Source organism: Miscanthus floridulus, unplaced genomic scaffold (assembly GCF_019320115.1).
Source record: "Miscanthus floridulus cultivar M001 unplaced genomic scaffold, ASM1932011v1 fs_505_1_2, whole genome shotgun sequence".
Lineage (NCBI taxonomy): Eukaryota > Viridiplantae > Streptophyta > Magnoliopsida > Poales > Poaceae > Miscanthus > Miscanthus floridulus.
The window spans coordinates 54846-60000 of NW_027096854.1; the positions used below are offsets into that span (position 1 = coordinate 54846).

At 46.3% G+C, this 5155-nt stretch overlaps 1 long non-coding RNA gene across 2 annotated transcripts; it reads left to right on the top strand.

Moving 5' to 3' along the window:
* Window positions 1-2411: 2411 nt before the first annotated feature.
* LOC136532014 (uncharacterized) lies at window positions 2412-5012 on the top strand. Of its 2 annotated transcripts, XR_010778154.1 has the most exons (4): window positions 2412-2636; window positions 2748-2912; window positions 4216-4671; window positions 4779-5012. It is a non-coding gene; the product is annotated as an uncharacterized lncRNA (long non-coding RNA). The 2 variants fall into 2 exon arrangements; XR_010778153.1 differs by having other exon boundaries at window positions 4216-5012.
* Window positions 5013-5155: the final 143 nt, after the last annotated feature.

Genomic DNA, 5155 nt, shown 5'->3' on the forward strand with positions numbered 1-5155 from the left:
TGTGTAGAAGCAACGAGCCGTTGTGTCCGGATGTCTCGATTGAAACACGTCGGCCAGACGACCACAGTTAGAGTTAGGGACATAGAGTTCAGAAGGGACGGGGGCATCTTTGCTAGACTCGTTGGGGTATAATTCTCTAGGACGACCCCGTTTTCGCCATAACTGCTCCCGAAACATGTCTTCTATCTAATAAAATGGTTCAAATTAAACATCAATAAAAACAACGTAAATTAATGTAAAATATAATCATTTGCATTGCAACTAAAATAATATAATCGATAATTATAGAAACAAAAAAAATACATGGTAAACATACTTCTAACTAAATAATTAACCTTAACATTAACAAAATCAAACTAATATCTTCCTTCAAACCGTAGACCATAGTTCCCAAAGATAATTTTCCTCCTAACCTTAACTCCCATTCATAATATCCTATCCACCTTTCAAACGAAAATAAAATGTGCGTCATTACCTTGAACGAGGACGAGGAGGGAGGGAGGCGGCTGGGGAATGGAAGGGAAGGGAGGGAGGCGGCTGGGGAATGGAAGGGAAGGGAGGGAGGCGGCAATGGAGGGCCGGGCGAGGGGCGGGCTGCCGGCGTTCGTAGTGCGGCGGCCGGCGTGCACGGCGGCGGGCTGGCGCGGACGGACGCGGGCGCGGCGGCCAGCGCGGCCTTGCTGCTTGGACAGCGGGACTGGCCGCGGCGGTTTTATTCGGCTCTGCCGCGCCATGGATCAGAGCGCGGCACTGCCGCGCCAAGATAGGTGGCGCGGCAGAGCCTTGCCACGTCACCGGTCGCGATTCCGGTCGTCGCCACGTTAGCCCGCTGCCGCGCCACCATGCATGGCGCGGCACAGGAATTTGGCCGCGCCAGGACAATAGGCACGGCTAAAACTATTAGTTTTTTTTTTAAAAACCGACCATATTAAATTTAAAATTAGTTTCCAAAAAATGATAAAATTAAAAAAATCGACATGGAATGGTCGATAAAGAGATACGCCATGAGTCCACGCTAAAGATTATATTTTGGTCATCTAGGAATAAAAGAGCTTCTTCAGGATTACGCCTAGAGTTGTGACTTGAGAAGTCAGAGCGAATGCGCCATTAGACTTAATAAGGGTGTTAGCAAAAATTTTACAAAGGGTGAATCTTGGGTCATGACAGCAGTGATGTTTATCATGGAATAAGTGCGCGCTAAAGAAGTGGTGACCCTAGCCCTTGCCGCCCTTCCCTTGCTCATACACAGGGCCAAATAAATTGGTCGACAGACGTGTCATCGGCATCGAACAAGCTAGACTGAATAGCCAGGCTATGGGCGTTTTTTTTTTGCATCCCGAGGTTGGGTTGAGGTGGACACCCACGTAACCAATCACGGCCATGTTTAGTTTCCCATTTTCCAAAATTTAGCACTATGTAAAAAGAAGATTCTCCGTCACATTAAACTTGTGGTACATGTATGGAGTACTAAATGATGACAAAATCAAAAACTAATTGCACAGTTTGGTTATACTCTACGAGACGAACGTTTTGAGCCTAATTAGTCAATGATTAGACAATTACTACCAAATAAAAACAAAACGCTACAGTGTATGAACAGTGTATGAACAGCGCCGCCTGATGTGCGCAGCTGAGCGAGATCCTAAGCTGGGATTAGCATATTCAAATGCTTAAATAACGCGAGCGGTCAGTGGTTAGCAGAGCGTTTAGCTCTCTGTCTCTCTCTGCGATAGCTAATCCTCGTCCATGTGCCCAGCCCCGGCAATGCATCGGGAAGCAGGGTTTCGCGGAGCAGAATAATGCGGTGGTTGATCCGCTGGGCGTGGTCCGTGTGAGCGCGGTCGCCGTCCAAGCCGGGCAGCAGGGTTTCGCGGAGCAGAATAATGCGGTGGTTGATCCGCTGGGCGTGGTCCGTGTGAGCGCGGTCGCCGCAGTCGCAACGCCGTGGCCGGGCGGATCCTCTGCGTCCGCGAAACCGCGACCGGAATGTGAACGCTGCGGTGGTCAGTGGCCGTTGGAGTCGGTTTCCGACGAGAATCCATCGTGTCCTTTCCCCTGGAAGGACGAGGAGGCCTTTCCTGGGAGACGCAGAGGATCTCGTTCTCGTCAGACCAACCGTGCTACTGGCGTCCTGCTGCCGCAGCACGCACCGCCAGACACAGACACACATCACTTGTCGCACGCATGGCGTGGCCACGGTAGGGCAGTCGCACGACGCCGCCAGCTTGCTTTATAAAAAAGCGGCCACTGTGCGCAGTCGCAGGTCAAAGCTTCTCCGGCCCTCACGGCCTCACTGTTAACAAACTTGTACCGTGAGAGCCGGGTTAGTTGTTGACGAGGATCTGTTGTTATCTTTCTGTTGTAGCATATCTTGTATAGGTTGTTAGTTGTTTTGTAGTTATTTTCAGATCTCAACAAACTCGGGCTCACGCAAGGGACAATTCCTTACCTATGTAACAAAGGTGCGGCCTCCTATGGGCTGGCAATGTGATGGCGCAACAGCAGCAGCAACGCAGGCACGGGAGCGGCGACGGCGACGGGCGTCGTCGGCGTCCTCCGCCTCGTCGCGGTGCTCCTCCTGCTCTCGCTCTGCCTCGCTCGCGCCGACGCCGTGGCCGCGCCTTGGGCTCCTCTCGGTATGTGTTCCTGGGCATCATCTGATGTCCCACGTCGACCAGTTACGGATTGGGGGACCTTCCCGACTTTGATTTGAACGGCTTGGTCTCTGTGCTCTCTTCTCTTTGCAGCGGGTGCTGCTGCTGCCTCGGAGTCGGAGCTTGGCGTGGCGACCGCACTGGAGAATGCTCGAGCACAGATCAGTGATTCACCCCCAAAATGAAGCTTCCATTGTTGCCTGCCCTTTTTACATAGCTTTCGAAACCCGTTAGCTATTACAGTGTTCAAATGCAAAGGTAAGATCAGTTGCAAATGCGATTTGATTGATACTAGATCAAAGGAATGGATATGCATCTGGCCGCCGGTCGGAGACAATAGCATGATGTGCAATCGTAAGTATCATACAGTTTTTTTTTCCTATATAATGGCAGCTGGTAGGCTGCCATTTTTTTGTGAGAGCAGATTTCTCAACTAACCAGATCACAACTCTATAAACAATCATAGGCACTACGTGAAAAACGGTTTATAGTAATAGGATAAATTTTTTATAGAGGCGGCTGGTGATGGAGCCGCTCCTACAATGACGTGTTCGGGAGCTTAGAGATCAGCCGCCCCTATAAATGAAACAGCAGGGGCGGCTGGTGATACGAGCCGCCCCTACAAATAGGTATGATTTGTAGGGGCGGCTCACTCACCAGCCGCCTCTGATGTTTTTATTTGTAGGGGCGGCTGGTGATTGAACCGCCCCTACAAATGCCCCGTGTATAATCAACTGTCATTTGTAGGAGCGGCTCAATCACCAGTCACCCCTATAAATGACCCACATATAAAAAACCTACCACACTTTCTTCCTCCTCGGGTCACTCACTCCAACCCGTGAAAGAAAGGTGGGGAGGTCTTAGGCACCTTCCAAAATTTGCTCTACTAAGGGGAAGGTTTTGATCTCAAATCCTTTGATGGAGAGGTTGTAGAAGGTAAAAAAATATTATTCCACATTTTTTGAAGTTTTAATGGTTGGTTAGTGAGTAATTAGAGTTTTATTTTTTTCTCTCTTCTATGGTGCTTGAGCTCCTTATGAAGCAAATTAGACCCAAGTTTTGAATGTACTAGGGTAAATTAGGTAGGAGAACAAGATCGTACCTTTATTTGGTTCATGTTTCTTAATTTTAGTGAACAATTAGTTAGTTTTATAGATGTTTCATGTGCATGTATATCTAGATCTAGGGTTTGGTTTTTTTTATTAATTTCGTTTTTGTAAATTTATGTTTGATGAAATTGGACTAGGGTTTGCATGAAAGATATTGGGTAAAATATAATTGTTGCTAATTGTTGTCTTTGAAATTATTTATTGTAATCAACAAATATGTATTTTAATTATTTATAGATAAATAGGCCATTAATTAATTTTCCTCTACCATGATGTGTTTGTATGCTTCATGTAATTATATTTGATTTATATTCATATATATCTGAAGTATATACAATTATTCTCAAGTAATTATTAATTTGATTCATTTATATATATATATATATATATATATATATATATATATCTGAATAAGTAGTCCTTTAATATTTGTTTTGTTTTTGTTGTAAAAGATGGAGTACAGGAACTCTCGGATGTATGGTTCGTTAAGGTTCAAGGCAGGTTTTCGTGAAGAGGTGGATAAATTTATTAGGCAACGATGCAAAGCAGAAAAGAATTCCTGCCTTGGTAATGTGGTACCTACCAGTGATCGACCGCTTGAGACGTATCTTTCTAAACCCTAAAGAAGCCACACTCATGACATGGAGGGATGATGAACGCAAGGTGGATGATGATAAGATTGCACACCCGACTGATTGTAGTCAGTGGCAAAGGTTCGATAAGAAGCATAAAGTATTCAGCGATGGCCCAATGAATGTATGATTTGACTTGAGCACCGATGGAATGAATCTCTTTAATGAGAGGATGAGCGACCACAACACTTGGTCAGAGACGGTTTGGTAAGGGCGGCTGGCCAAACCGCCCCTACAAATAGTCTTGAGCCACCCCTACAAAACGTTTATGTAGTAGTGAGGGTTGCTTTGTTTGTCAATTGCTAGTTCAACTAATCGATTAAACAGGACATGCCTAAACTGATGATTCTGGTTAACTGACTAACAATGGTGCACGTGTCCAGGAGGAGGTGGCCCACGGGTACTCCACGGCCTCAACGGTGGCGGCAGACGAGGAGGGTGGTGTCAGCATTTCAAGTAAACACCAACGAGTAAATTTGTATATTGCACATCTGGCTCGGATGGTATACTAAGAAGACATAAGGTTTATACTAAGGTTTATACTAGTTCGGGTAGAATGTCCCTACGTCCAGCTCTTGGCTGCTGCTTGTATTACTTTGCACTAAAAGTTTATAGTAGGGGTTATAAACGGACGAGAGTGGGACTGGTCCCATGTCTCTGGTGATGTGCTGTTCATGACAAGGTGCGGTGAACCGATGCTGCGTGATGCACTTGTTTGATGAATTGGTCCCCTTTAGTGTGATGCTCTGCTTTCTCTTTT